The 16,366-nt window shown below is 42.7% G+C and overlaps 1 long non-coding RNA gene across 4 annotated transcripts in view; it reads left to right on the forward strand.

Annotated features, from left to right (window-relative positions):
• The window catches only part of LOC115079523, a 138,042-nt gene that overhangs the window by 12,892 nt on the left and 108,784 nt on the right, over positions 1-16,366 (forward strand). For 3 of the 4 annotated variants that reach the window (XR_003853302.1, XR_003853301.1, XR_003853303.1), the window contains exon 2: positions 6,019-6,168. This is a non-coding gene — a long non-coding RNA (uncharacterized LOC115079523). Of the gene's footprint in view, positions 1-3,437; positions 3,625-6,018; positions 6,169-16,366 lie in introns of all 4 variants that reach the window. The other variant, XR_003853304.1, reaches the window with a different exon arrangement.

A 16,366-nucleotide genomic window follows, 5' to 3' on the forward strand; every position in this document is an offset into this window, starting at 1 on the left:
GAGGGGGACTGTGCCCAGCAGCAGAAGTGATCTTATTTTGAGCTGCTGCTGGGGTAGGAACTGCTCCCTTAGGGGCTGCAGCAGTCGGAATGGGCCGGTTGTGAGATGGTCAATTTTGGGGCAACCTTCCGGTTGGCACTTTTCTTTCCTCTGTCCCCCCCTGCCTGAGGCTGATTTTTTCTTTTGAAATATGGCAATGGGGTTCAAGCAACCCCTTATAAAATAAAAGGGGAGTGAGGGGTCCTTTTTAAGTGTGAAAACCAAAAATTGCTTTCTTTTCTTTTTAAATTTAGTATAAGAATAGATAAAATATAGGTGAACAACTAAGTAATAAATAACCTGTGCCCCCAAAGAATAAACTCACTCAGGAGACGTGTGCTTGAGCCGCAGCTGGGATCCGATTCGCTCAGCCGGGGGTCAGGGCTTTGTCACCTGACGGAGCTGCTCAGCACTTAACCCCTCCCGGAGCTTGCAAGGCAGGAACATAAAAGGGAAGAGAGCTTTCTCTTAGAACTGCAAACCGAAAGAAAATCCGAAAAAGAGAGGCCCGGGATAAAACAAAGCCAAGCGTGACAGAGCTTCTCTCTATCAGCACCTGTGGAAGAGTGAAGGGAGGGACACAATTAAATGTAAAACGAAACAAGAAGGAAAGTGAACCCTGAAAAGTGAGCCTGCTTCACCCTGGGTCTGAGAGGGACGGGAACCGGTTTCCCCCAAACAAACCAATGAAAGGAGTCTAAATAAATGCAATAAACTGCCAGTTAAAGTGAAGAATTCTTCCTCTACACAAACTCTAAAGAAATATGTTACAACCATAAGGATAAAGTAATAAAAATGTACTTTTTTCAATAAAAGCTGAGGAGCTAATGTGACCCCCAGGCTCTCCATGCAATAAGGCAGTGATATTCACTCCCAGCCCTGGAGGGCTGCCAGCAGGACGGGTTTTTCAGGATTTCCCTGATGAACATGCAGGAGAGAGATTTGCATGCAAGTCCAGTCCATGGACATTCATTGTGGCTCTCCTGAGAACCTGGCCTTGTTTGTGTCACCCCAGAGCTACAGCCCAGGCAGCACAGCCTTGGAAAGATGAAGGGAGTGAGCACACAGGGCAAGCTTGTCACAGCTCAACTCGGGCTCTAGGGCTGGAGGGGTCTCTCCTGCAGTGGAGGGAGGAGAAGGAACAGAGCCAGCCTGGCTCCTGAAGCAATCTGAATCCTGAATGGAGAAGCTCTTTAAACAGCAACTTGCTGAAGCTTTCACAGAAGGATCGGAGAACTGAATAAGAGTTGCCATTTAGCTGAGGTTGAAAGCCAGCCCTTAACTTCCGAGTTCTGACCTTCATTCTGCTCCCTTGCACCTGCCCTAGAGTTGACAGGGGGAGATAAGGATGTATTACTGATTGCTCCATGAATGATGAAATGAATTTCAGGCGACTGCTCTGTACTGGGGGATCCTGTAAAAAGTGTTTGCCGCTTCAGTTCCCCACTGGTTCCAAACTGGTCTGCCTTTTCATATTTAAAACATTGTGCACGTCACTAGTGCAGCGAGTTTCACAGCTTCTCTGTACTTCAATGAAAATGCATCCAAGTTGAGGAAACAATATTTATTTATTTATTTTTCAAATTATATAATAATGACATTCATAATCAGTCATATAATTAAAACAATATCTAAGCAAAAAAACTCATTTTCTAAAATAATAAAAAATAAAAGCATCTACAGTCACAAATAAACTAAGACCACAAATTAAAACAATTAACCATAAAACAATATTAAACGACATATGCGGGAACACTTCACACTTCTCATTCTATTGCATCTCATCTGTTTTTTGCCTTTCCTCTGCATCTCCTGTCTTGTTCTTCCTTCCACCCCTTCATCCTAGCCCTCCTCCAGCCCTTTCCCTTTTCTCTCTCCCCCTGCTGCCTGTCTCTCAGTTTGCCCCTCCGGTCTCCTTCTCAGCGTGGCTCCACCTGTTATCCGAGCATTTGTCAGATCAGCTTCCATCCAACGCTGGTACTCAGAAGGGTGCATGAAAGGAACTATTTAACTACTCAGGGGCTTCCAGTCTTTTGTTATCAAACAGGGTCCCATCTGTACTCGGGGCTCCAAAAGATGTCGCTTTAAGGTGACCAGAAAACCCAAACAAATCCTAATCTGAAGGAGATGTTAATACAAAAGGGATCCATAATCTCCCCCCGTAGCTGTTGGCAGCCAGAGGAGGGAGCTATTATGGGCTTCTACCCAGCTCACAGGACTGTGCAAAATCCCTCCTAAGCACCTGAAATCCTTCCAGCTCTTTCGGTTTAGCCCTAGGCAGAACCACGAGGGGTCTCAGGCATGGGGCATCTATAGTTGCATTAGAACCTCCCCGTGTCTCGATTCCCCTCACCTCCCACCCAGACATGGCCCTCTCTCCCTATGTTTCTAACCTACGCTGAGTGCAAAGCACTTGGGCGGGATTCAGTTTGCTTATTTAATATCATAAATCCACATTATTTTTCCATGCCTATGGCCTATCTTCCTCTTCCTGTTGTTGATATTTTTTCTCTGGCAGTTTGAATAAGGCCAAGAGAGAGGTTTTTTTCCATGCTCAGTGAATCCTGCTGAGAACAAATCCCTGCCAAGAAGATGTTTACATTCTCCCTCTCTCTGACCCTGCCAGCTGGGCTTTCATGAAGTCCTGCTTGCAGCCAAATGGCTGGAGGTCCAGATCTCCTCCAGCACATCAGAAAGAAAGGGTAACCTCTTCCACACATCCACCCCACACACACGTACGCGCACACACACACACTTATGCATACGTGCACACACGCACGTACGTGCACACACACACACACACGTATGTGCACACACGCATGTGCGCGCGCACACACGTACGTGCACATGCACACACGTATGCATACGTGCACACCCACACACACACGTATGCATACATGCACACCCACACACACACGTATGTACACACACACACACGCATATGCATACGTGCACACACGTATGCACACATGCACATACACATACGTGCATACACACACACACGTACGTGCACACACACACGCGCGCACACACACACGTACGTGCACACACACGCACACGTGCACACACACGTATGCACACATGCACATACACGTACGTGCATACACACATGTACATGCACACACACTCCGTTGTCCTTTCAAAGCCTGTGGAATTAATTAGTGGAACCTCCAGTCTGTGTGCAGCTGCTGCCAGGAGAGACTCCCACAGTCCAGAAGTTGTGCATAGTCTAATCCCACCTTCTCTTATTTTAGATTTTAAAAAAAGTTCCAACCAACTGCTTCTCACATGCAATGTCCTAAGGGCACAGTGATATTAAGCATATTGCATCTAATTTGAACAGACAAGTTCCTCATTCTGAATTAATGCCAGTGATGTTTGTATCTTTCTTTTTCTAGAGAGCATCCTGCATTGCAACTCTCTCCCCCTCTGGTTACGTGACTCCCACCCTCAAGACACTTTGTGGGACAAGACTGAGAGGCATTCTTAAAAAGCCATCCCCGACCCAGCTCCATAAATAAGTTTATTAAAAGCCATCCTGCAAAATCGGGACCTGGTGCTACAGAAACGTCTGCTGAAAACTAAGTAGGTCAGAGAAGGCCAATCACTGAGAAACCTTGTCCAGAACCTGCAGTCACACGTGCACAGGCAGCGTCGCATACATGCAAATACAGACACACACACACACACTCTCTCTCTCTCTCTCACACATACACACACGCACACATAAACACACACACACACACACTCTCTCTCACACACATACACACACGCACACATAAACACACACACACACACACTCTCTCTCTCACACACACACACTCGCACACTCTCTCTCTCACACACACACAGACACTCTCTCTCTCTCTCACACATACACACACGCACACATAAACACACACACACACACACACACATAAACACACACACACACACACACTCTCTCTCTCTCTCACACACACACACTCGCACACATAAACACACACACACACACACACATAAACACACACACACACACACACTCGCACACTCTCTCACACACACACAGACACTCTCTCTCTCTCTCACACACATACACACACGCACACATACACACACACACTCTCTCTCTCTCTCTCTCTCTCACACACATACACTCGCACTCTCTCTCTCTCTCTCACACACACAGACACACACACACATTTAATACATGTGCTAGGGTGAACAGATGAAACCCACAACTGTATTTTCAATGACTCTTATTTACTCACCAAACGAAAGCATTCTGGGATCTGTTCTCCAAGTGCCTCAGCAGAAGAAAGAGGCCTACAAAAGCCCAAAATGTTTTGGGATAGGAAAAAAATAAGTTGATTTTTTTTAACCCTTTCCAATCTCTTTCTGACTTTGAATTGCCACTAAAGTGGTAGAGTTGCTGCAGCAAAGTACAATATTGCTTCTCTGTAAAACATATCCAAGTAAATTAAATGTTACTTAATCCAAGTTTATCCTCCTGTTCGATGTAATTGCACTCTGTCGTGCATGTTTAATTGTTACAATGTAAACCGAATTGATATGTAACATTTGCTACATGAATTTCGGTATATAGAAATGTTAAATAAATAAATAAGATAAAAAGAATGGGTTATTTTAGATGTCCTTGTTCATTAAGAGAGCACTTCCTACAGCATAACAGAATTGGAGACTCCAGGAAAACGCAGAATCAGGAGTCGCAAATGCTGTGTTCTTTCCGTTCCTATCTTCTTGATCCAAGCAGCAGCCCTGCAATGCTGCAGGAGCTGGGGGACTGCAAGTCTGGCCCAAGCTCTTCCCACGGTTACAGGCCGAAGAGAAGAAAGAGGCCCCAGGTGCACTGGCAGAGCCCATCCCAATGACAGCCAAAGAGAGCAACGCGCCCCAGCGTGAGTGAGAGAGGAAATGTGTGAGTGAATGAGAGATACACATGGGCTCTAAGGGGGATCTCCATCACCCCTTTCACTTCAGAAGTGACAAAATCCAGTAATGTGGTCCTAATTTAGGAAAAGGTTTGCCCACCTCTGCACTAATGCCTACTTTCTTCAATTATATCTGCTTCGGCAACTAAGGAAAAGGCTTGAGAAATCTGATTTGGCTCCTCTTATTCGTGCCTTTATTACCAAAAAATGAGAGTATTGGAACTCTCTACTGATTGTGGTACCCAAAAAAGCCCTTGTACAATTACAACCAACACAACATGCAGCTGCTCGATAGCTGCCAGGTCTGTGTCCTTGGGTTCATATTTCTCTCATGTGGCAGGTCCTGCACTTCCTATAGGAAACATGCAAATGTAAGATGCTTTCATCAGCCTCTAAATGTTGCATGATCACCGAGACCTCCTGAGATCATTGGATGAAATTTTACGTAACATACCCTCCGCTATAGCTAAAAAATGGGAATCTGCTAAGAATAGGGCCTTTTCATGAGTGATCCCCAAAGCTGGTCAATTAGGGATACTCACGAATATTGTCTGTTTTTGGAAATTCGTGCAGATTGCTCTGTTCACCGATGCATTTTTGGTAAATGCTTAGCTTCGTACAATACTTGATTTTCAGAGAGTAAGACGGCTGTTACATCATTAGTTATTATTGAAGAACTCGTTATTGATTAATTTAACTATTACCTGTTTATTGTGTTTGTATGTACTAGTCTATGATCTGTACATCACCTCTTACTACTACTTAACATTTCTATACCACTACACAACATATGCAGCGCTGTATACATCACCATGATTTGCTGACTAATTACATTTCAATTATAAATAAAAATTACATTGCAGGGTGATTTAGAATATAAAGTAGCTGCTTCACAGCAATATCTTCCTATTGGCTAGGTTCTACTTACATAGATTGGCTGACAGATGTGTGAAATAGCTTTTGCTTGCTCAAACACAGAATTGAATCATTTGATGACTGGACTTTGCTGTATGTCGGCACTGAGTTTGTGTTGTTTCCATTTTCACAGAGATGGTGTAGAAAGAAGGACATTCATTCATGCCGATGGGATGCTCTTTGCACATAATGCAGCTCTGAAGCAGAGTAACGAGACACGGACCATGTTGGGAGTGGAAGTTGAAGACTTTCTAACAAAGGGAAGTGATTTTGCACTTTAAAGGTGATATGTGCACTCATTTAGAAATATACATATATATGCATGGATAATTACATATACAAAAATAGGACTGTGACTATACCTATACCAGTAAAAATCAGAGTGGGCCTATATATGACGGTCCCTTATAATGTAAATAAAACTCATGTAATTAAAAGTTAAAAATGTGCTGGTGAATTTTCATAATAGAGTAGATTCTTGTTTTATCCAGCTAGGAGGATTGTCTGGAATAATCTATGACATGTTGGTGCTGGAACCAGTTTTGACTTGTGACCTATCACAGTTTTGCAATAAAACATAGAAAAGATTTGGCAGGCCAGAATAATTAATTCCATTTCATCATTGATCATGTATGTTTTCTCTCCGTAAATATTTATCTATAAACAGCTAAACATATTTACTCTCTATATATAGATATATAGAATCACAACCATGTAAAGCAACGTACGAACTCAATGCATGCAAAAAAGATATAAACCTATCACAATAGAGCACTAACGCTTAATATTTAAAAAAAGCAAAGAAGGGCTAGGAAGGGGCTTTTGGCTGTAGAGAGGTTTTCTCTGATGTCCTTCGACTTTCATGCATGACTTGGGCAGCACCACGCTCCTCAGCGGATAAGAACCGATTTCCGGGCAAGGTTTAGCGAGCCTCGTTGTGGCTCCCGTGAAGTTTCTGAAAATCTGCACTTTGTGAGAAGTTACTATTTTTTGATGGATGTACATGAGAGGTCTTCATCGGTGTTGTCTTTAAGGTTTTTTTCAAATTTTTATTTAGGAGATATGAACTGAGAGGACTTGATTAGCTGCATTTGTCCAATTTAAATGATAATTTGTTGGAAATTCATCTTCTCCCCTTTATTGTAAGTGCCATATAATTAATTCTTTTTAAATAATCTCTAATAGAGATTTTGAATGAATAAGATTTTGTTTTTAGTGCAGTCAATGTGAATGTGTTTTAAGCTAATGAGAAGATTCCCACTGAAGAAGCTGAATGGTGAAACGAGGAAGCTTGTAGGGACTTTTCAGATTAAAGGATAACATCGCGCCATGTGTGCTGTTTGTGCACATATTTGTGCTTTTCTGAAGTCACTGTTTTGCTTTTTGAGCTGTGTTAATATTTAGCGGAATATCATGAGTGATCTAGAAACATTTTGTTTAGGAAGTGCTTAAGGCAGTGGAGTAGGATTGTGCTTTGCATGTGTAATTGGTAAAGTTACTGTTGCAATAGGTTTACATACACACACACACACATATATATATAGGAGTAATCTTAGGAAATATTTCTTTACAGAGAAGGTGGTGGATGCATGGAAAGGCCTCCCAGTGGGTGGAGACAAAAACAGTATCTGAATTCAAGAAAGCCTGGGATAAATATAGGGATCTATAAGGAAGTGATGCTAAATTAATTGGACAGATGGACATATACATAGAGTAAAAATGTCCCTGAAATGTGCTCACTGCCTGTACCTGTCTTTGAAACTGAGCAATGTAACAGAGAGTCTGAGAGAAATTGTGCTGTTGTGCATGCGAATCCTTTGAGCACAAATAAAAATGTGTTCTGTAATTAGCATTTCATCCCTGGGAGGTAAGTGTGCTGGTGTTCCTGGGAGGGGGGGATAGCAGTTAGAGATGGCCCAGTAAATCACAATTCAAGACTGAAGTCTTAAATTTTACTCATAGTCTGGCCATTTATCAGCGGGCGAGATCTAATCCATCGTAGATTAGGTTATTGAGATCTTGGTAAACTGCAGAAGACCTGATCTTGCAGCCCATCTTGATGTTTAATAGCCCTACGCACCTTCCAGAGGGAGTCGCTGTCCTCTAGCCTTGATGACGTATCTCGTACCCTGCATGGAGACCAAGGCTCCTTTCGCTCGCTCTAGGGTACATTGGCCGGGTCGTGTGCAGGGAAGCGGTTTCTGGCTTCATTCTGTTATCTGTGGGGCAAAATTCCATAGAAAAAATGGTGAAATCAAACCCTTGGCCTAAAGCAGCCTGGTATTATTGTCCCGATTCACAAATGTATCCTCTTTGGGAATAAAAACTCACAGTGCTTTTGACCACAGTGTTTCCTCTCACAATTGTTTGTGTGGAATTCATTTCCTTTCAGATTCCTTGGATCTGGATCGGTTCAAAATTGCGCAAAGCAGACCGACATGCAAGCTGATGGCACTGTTTTGCTCCAAAATTTTAATCTGGCCATTAAAGTTTAGAATTGTGATTACCCAATAGCCTGCAAATTCTACAATGCTTCAGGATGGGAGTTCAAATTCAGGAGTGGATCAAATTTGTTCCTCCCGATCTGGAGCCCTGAAAGCCAGTGAGCGCTGCCTTTTTCTGTAACTTGCCAATGAGCATCGTCAGAAGGTGTTGACTTTAATTTTCTGGATCCTGGAAGCACACCTTTGCCATGCAATGCAGCACGCATAGGGCATGCGCTTCTGGAGCAGCCAGAAATCTCTTAACCAGTTAGGACATTGTAAGGGTGCTTGCAGGGCTCCAATAGGCTTCCCAATGAATCCACACATACTGATCAGTCTCCTTGCTTAGCGAAACCAAATATTTACATTCTGATCCCAGTCCAAGAATAATCACTCAGCTAGCGCCAGTCACAGACTTCATGCTTGGTGAATGATTCCTTCTAAATGAGTCACAAACCCTTGTAATAACTAAATAAATGTGCTCAATAGGACAAGGAAAGCATGTCCCTAGTGCTATTACAACAAGCACCAAAAACCATCTCCACCTCTCACTCACCTCCTACAGAGCAGTCCCTCCAGCTGAGCAGGTAACAGTAGAAGTCACCATCCATACTATAGCTCTCTTCACTTGGTAAGGTCCACTTTAGTAAATGTGAAAAGTCATTTTCCCTTGCATTATGCCCTGGTGATTGTGTTTGAGCAGTCACTTCATCTCTCTCCCTCGCTGCTCCCCATTTATCACATCAGAATTCATCTGCATTTCACATGTGCTGTTTTAAAAAATGTCACGGAGATGCCAACCACAGGGTTTGCTTTTCAAAATGCTGCAAAAAGAGCAAATGTTTTCATTGTTGTCTTTTTGAAAATACTAAAAGTCATTAATAATGGAAAACGCAAAACAGATAAGAAAAGTATTTTGCATGCCTTATGTGAGACGGGAGCTGTCCTTGGTTTGCCCTACAGTCTAACTCCCCGCCCACAGCAGGACTCTTGTGCACTATGAAACTGATTTCATTCGACTTTCTATACTGCAAGGGAGGGCAAACAAAGGCCCACGGGCCAGAACCGGCCCATGATCACAATTCTTTGGCCCACTCACCTCTTTCGTTCTCTTTTTTAAATTATTTATTTATGAACTTTTATCACATTGTTGTGGATGAAAAACATAGGCAATGAAAGAAAATGTCAATACAAAGATTCACAGGCAGTAATAATAAAGATATTAATGTCATATCTCCTCATTTATAAGAAGGTAAAAAAGAAATTGGGGAGCATTAGGAAATATAACAAGGAGTAAATAAAAAAAATGAATACTGATTGGAGGTGCAGGTGGTACCACTTATCCCTTGGACTCTGAACTCTCTTGTTCTTTATCATCGAAAAAAGTTGCCAAGTGAGAGGTGTCCACAGAAATAAATTTGTTCTTACTGTAAACCACCTCACACTTACAGGGAAATCTCGGGAAGAAGGAAACCCCGATTTGTAAAAAAGGTGGAGAAAAAGCTTCCTCCTTTCCTGGGTTTCCCTGGAGATGTCTGGAAACGCAAGTAGAGAGTAACAATTGGATATCAAGACGATTTATCAGCTGAAAATTGCAATTTTTCTCCAGCATATCTTTTGAATAACTCTATTCCAGACAACCAGTGAGTTTTAGGAAAATTAATAAGTCTTAGGGGGTCATTTTCCAAAGGTGCGATATCTAAATCGGGGCGGAGTCCACACCGGAAGGGGAGGAGTCGGGGTGGCCTCTGGGCGGACTCTGCGACGACTTCGCTGACAGCGAAAAGGTAGGACACCATCTTGCTGCCAGCAGCGCGCCCAATCGCGCCACCTTTCACGGTGGCGCGATTGGGCGAGAAAGCTGGCAGCGATAACACCGCGGTGGTGCGATCGCTGCCGGCTTTCGCAGGTCCCGTCCCCCCCCCCCCATTACTGCCAGATTTTCTAAGGCCTGTGACCTTAGAAAATCCCGGCCTTAGTTCTTTAGACCTAGACTTGTTCTCCATCAACTCAATTTTATAATGAAGACTTGAATTATCCTTGAATACTGCCATTGCGGTAGCCTGGAGTTCAGAGGTAGCAGAGTCATGAGATGCAATAGAAAATGCATTCTACCCTTTGATCCATCTCAGTTATTTTCAGAGAAGTTGCTACCTCATGTTGGGCACTGCGTGTTTAAAGCGAGGGCACAGTATACTGAAGTATTTGTATGGCGTCTGCAGCACAGGATAATCATTCAGTCCTGGTATGGACGGCTTTAGGGCTGTGCATTATTTCCCTGAGTTCCTTCTGATCCGAGGGATACTGTTTGCTTCAGAAAGAGAAGCTGTAGATGCTCTGTACCCAGTAACCCCCCTCCACATGCTCGCCCATCCTTCAGTTTCCTACTCAGTCCACTTCTAGGTCCCTTCCTCACCCCTTTCACCCAGCTCTTCTCACCTTCCAGTGCTGCTCTTTGTCCCACCTCCTATGCTTATTTCTCTCCTGCCCTCCTGCTGCGCAAAGGACCCTGCTGATATAATACGGATGGAAGGAGCAGGAAGCTGTGTTTTCGGGGGAAACATGAGCATGTGACAATGTTCAGATAAAACTTCACGTGAAAAACAAACAAACAAGGAAGAATAGTACCAGGAAGTCCAGACACAAAGAGACAATTCAGCAGCGCGCGGTAATGTTGGCATTGGTGTATTTGGAAATGTCTAGGAGCTGTTTCAAGCCAGTAAATCTTAACGTGAGAATAGCATAATCAACACAACATGCCTTGTGCTTGCCTCTCAGAGACTTGGCCGCCTGCAGAACTCCTCGGCTGTCGCTGGCTGGCTCATGGCTCCAGCCATTCTCATCATTATTACTAAGGTGTTTTTATATACGAGTGCCGGCTAATAGCACACTTGAAATTCACAAGAAAGTAGCAGGTTTTAGGGCCTACATCTCAAAGAACCCGCATCTTTATCACAAAATCCCATAAAGATAACTACAGACTGCATATTCTCTATTATTTCAAAAGTACATACATTGGGCTGGCTCGGTGGCATGGGTTAGCCGGGGCTGTGGATGCTATGGAGGCAGTGTTCACAACCGAGTCGGGGAGTTACGATAATTGCTTAAGGGCGACAACTAATGGTTGGATTCAGGGCCCATGATTTTCTGAAGTCTGGAAGGAGCTCATGTACATGGCCCCAGGCTGTCACTGCAATGACCAGTCTATGCATGTCTGGGGGGAGGGAGACATGAAGATATAAAATAGCTTAATTTTAATTTATTTAACTTTATAAAACCACCTTACCTTGTAAACCCAACGTGGCATAAAATATAAACATCAAAAATAATAATCCAAACACTAAATCAAAATAACAAAACAAGGGCTAATAACAGTGAATAAAACTTATAGCAAGACAAAGACTTAAAACAACCAACAAATAAAATGTAAGCATACATAACAGTGCAGAAAGCAACCCAGCACATAATAAAACAAAATGTAAGCATACATAACAGTGCAGAAAGCAACCCAGCACATAATAAAACAAAATGTAAGCATACATAACAGTGCAGAAAGCAACCCAGCACATAATAAAACAAAATGTAAGCATACATAACAGTGCAGAAAGCAACCCAGCACATAATAAAACAAAATGTAAGCATACATAACAGTGCAGAAAGCAACCCAGCACATAATAAAACAAAATGTAAGCATACATAACAGTGCAGAAAGCAACCCAGCACATAATAAAACAAAATGTAAGCATACATAACAGTGCAGAAAGCAACCCAGCACATAATAAAACAAAATGTAAGCATACATAACAGTGCAGAAAGCAACCCAGCACATAATAAAACAAAATGTAAGCATACATAACAGTGCAGAAAGCAACCCAGCACATAATAAAACAAAATGTAAGCATACATAACAGTGCAGAAAGCAACCCAGCACATAATAAAACAAAATGTAAGCATACATAACAGTGCAGAAAGCAACCCAGCACATAATAAAACAAAATGTAAGCATACATAACAGTGCAGAAAGCAACCCAGCACATAATAAAACAAAATGTAAGCATACATAACAGTGCAGAAAGCAACCCAGCACATAATAAAACAAAATGTAAGCATACATAATATAGAAACAATTAGAAACATAGAAATGACAGCAGAAGAAGATCAATAGGCCCATCCGGTCTGCCCAGCAAGCTTTCACACTTATTTTCTCATACTTATCTGTTACTCCGACCACTGAGTTCAGGGCCCTTATTGGTAACTTTTTTCATTCTAATTTCCTTCCACCCCCGCCATTGATGCAGAGAGCAGTGTTTGAGCTGCATCAAAGTGAAGTATAAGGCTTAATGTTTGAGGGTATTAACCGCGCATCGAGCAAGTTACCCTGATGTTTGTATACTCATACTGCTCAGATCAATGCCTTGTTAGATGTTGTCTGGATGTACATCCTATTTCTTCATTCCCCCCTGCCGTTGAAGCAGTTAGCTGTGCTGGATATGCTTTCCAAGTGAAGTAACAGGCTTAATTGGTTCGGGGTAGTAACCGTCACAACAAGCAAGCTACTCCCATGCTTATTTGTTTACCCAGACTCCCACACTTATTTGTTTTCCCATACTGTGCACTTCAGTCCTTGTTGGTTGTTGTCTGAATATAAATCCTCTTTTCTTCATTCCCCCTGCCATTGAAGCAGTGAGCTGCACTGGATATGCTTTCCAAGTGAAGTAACAGGTTTAATTGGTTCGGGGTAGTAACCGCCACAACAAGCAAGCTATTCCCATGCTTATTTGTTTACCCAGACTCCCATGCTTATTTGTTTACCCAGACTGTGTAATTCAGTCCTTGTTGGTTGTTGTCTGAATGTAAATCCTTTTATCTTCATTCCCCCTACCATTGAAGCAGAGATCTACGCTGGATATGCATTGAAAGTGAAGTATCAGGCTTAATTGGTTTGGGGTAGTAAACACTGCAACAAGTAAGCTACTCCCATGCTTATTTGCTTACCCAGACTGTGCTACCTTGTTGGTTGTTGCCTGAATGCAAATCCTCTTTTCCACATTTCCTCTTGCCGTTGAAGCATAGAGCAATGTTGGAGTTGCATTAACCATGTGAAGGCTTTTTGAGTAAGGGTATTAATCACCAGGTAGTAGCCGTCATTCCCGCAAGCCACCCCCATACCTCTTCTCTTCATTCCCATCCTCCAGGCTTTATGGATCCACAGTGTTTATCCCACGCCCCTTTGAAATCCTTCACAATTTTGGTCTTCACCCCTTCCTCTGGAAGGGCATTCCAGGCATCCACCACCCTCTCTCTGAAGAAATACTTCCTGACATTGGTTCTGAGTCTTCCTCCCTGGAGTTTTAAAATCGTGATCCTTGGGTCTGCTGATTTTTTTCCAACGGAAAAGGTTTGTTGTTGACTTTGGATCATTAAAACCTTTCAAGTATCTGAATGTCTGTATCATATCACCCCTGCTCCTCCTTTCCTCCAGGGTATACATATTTAGATTCTTCAATCTCTCCTCATAAGTCATTCGATGAAGACCATCCACCTTTTTGGTTGCCCTTCTCTGGACCGCCTCCATCCTATCTCTATCCCTTCAGAGATACGGTCTCCAGAACTGAGCACAGTACTCCAAGTGGGGCCTCACCAAGGACCTGTACAAGGAGATAATCACTTCTCTTTTCTTACTCAATATTCCTCTCTCTATGCAGCCCAGCATTCTTCTGGCTTTAGCTATCGCCTTGTCACATTGTTTCGCCAACTTCAGATCGTTAGACACTATCACCCCAAGGTCTCTCTCCAGCTCCATGCACATCAGCCCTTCACCCCCCATCAAATACATTTATTTCGGATTTCCACTCCCCATATGCATGACTCTGCACTTCTTGGCATTGAATCTCAGCTGCCATAACTTCGACCAGTCTTCCAGTTTCCTTAAATCCCGTCTCATTCTCTCCACTCCTTCCGATGTGTCCACTCTGTTGCAGATCTTAGTATCATCCGCAAACAGACAAACCTTATCTTCTATCCCATCCGCGATGTCGCTCACAAAGATATTGAACAGGACTGGTCCCAACACCGACCCTTGTGGCACTCCGCTTAACACCACTCTCTCTTCAGAGTAAGTTCCAGTTACCATTACACATTGTCTTCTGTCCTTCAACCAGTTTGCTATCCAGGCTACCACCTTGGCACTGACACCCAAGCTTCTCGTTTTATTCACCAGTCTCCCGTGCGGGACCGTAGCAAAAGCTTCGCTAAAATCCAAGTAAGGTGGAAAAGAATGCGGACATCGATCCCATTACCTCTCGCATGCATGACAGTGTAGAAAGCAACCCAGCACATAATAAAGAACATATTTAAAAGATCCTTAAAACAGGAAGGAAATAATGAAACGGTATTCAAATCTTGGTCTGGAATGCTTTTGAAAAGAAGTATGTTTTTGCTTCCTTTCTTAAATCAAGTAGGCTGGAAACAAATTGTAGATCAAATGGCAAGTTATTCCATAGGTACGGTGCAACGTTAAAAAAAAAAAAAAGGCTTCTTTCTGGTAACTTCTAGTTTAGTCTTAGCAAAGGGGGTGGGGAGGAAGAATCCCAGTGTGGCTGTAAATGAAGGCTCATGAACCCAGATCCCAACCCTGAGGAGCAATAGGAAACTGCTGTGTCAAAAAGAAAAGAATACCCACGTCATACTCACTGGCTATCATTTAAACATTTTTTTTATTTTATTTATTTAACAGCTTTTAATATACCGGTGTTCGTGCAAGCACATCACGCCGGTTTACAATAAACTTGAGAAGGAGGAAATTACAAAAAACAGGGAGTGGGGGAATGGAGCAGGAGCGAAAAAGGGGGAACCGTTAATTTTAAAATTCTTTAAGCAGCTCCCCCCCCAAATTCCATTTCCTAGAACTTCTGTGAGCACCAGCATCTCTCTGGAGTGACTGCCACTATGAGGTGGGCACTTGATGAGGTGGGCACTTGATGAGATGGGCACTTGATGAGGTGGGCACTTGATGAGGTGGGTAGCTTGATGTATGTCTACTGCAGTATTGCAACCTGTGACGCCGTTCCAAGAGTGCATCAACTAGTTCAAAATATCCAAGATGAATCGCCCTGAAACTACCAGTTTGTTTCACGAAAACAACAAATGAATGCCTATCACCTCCTTTTTGTAATGGATTTTTAACATGTGGCCTAGAAGTGAAAAACTTTGTATCCTTACAACAGTCTCTTGAGCCATCCATTCCTAGAGGTGAAAAGCTTGATGATCCTGTTCCCATCCCCTGAGCTCTCCAGTTCTAGAGGTGACAGATTCTGGAACTCTATGCCAACGTTATATGTCATTTGATTCTAGAAGTGAAAAGTTCTATATTCCTGTGCCAACCCCTTAAGTCATCCAATCCTAGGGATGAAAGATTTTTATATGACTTGCACATGTTTAAACCTTCTAATTACAACACATATTGTAATTCACATTGTTATGTCAAGGTCTAATCACCTGTGGCATTTTGGCTAGTTACTAGGCTCTAGAAATACCCCTGAAGTAAGACCTCATATGCTTGAATTCAAATGTATAAGTGGGAAATCAGCGAGAACAATCCAGAGTCAGGACAGGGATAGGTCTAGAAGGAGTGTGCAATGTGCAGGGAGGAAAAGTGACAAAGTGAGAATCAGAACAAATTGACTCCTTGCTAGGCCTGCCTATGCCTTAAAGGGAGGAGAATGAGCTCGGGATAAAGCAGCTCAAGGAGCAGAGTCTCTTGATGGTCCCAGAATGTTCCTGCAAACTCCATCTATGGGAGGGACCTCGTAAATATCTCAACCTCTCAGCTGTCATGTGTAACATGAACACACAACTAAAGGTTCTCCTAGGAATGGGGAGTAGAGACTGGAGCAGAAAAAGTAAATAAAATAACGTGAAATATTAATATTACAAGTAATTTGAGCAAAATCAGTGCATGAACATTTACATAACATTTAGATTATAGGATTATAGCAA

Source organism: Rhinatrema bivittatum, chromosome 17 (assembly GCF_901001135.1).
Source record: "Rhinatrema bivittatum chromosome 17, aRhiBiv1.1, whole genome shotgun sequence".
Lineage (NCBI taxonomy): Eukaryota > Metazoa > Chordata > Amphibia > Gymnophiona > Rhinatrematidae > Rhinatrema > Rhinatrema bivittatum.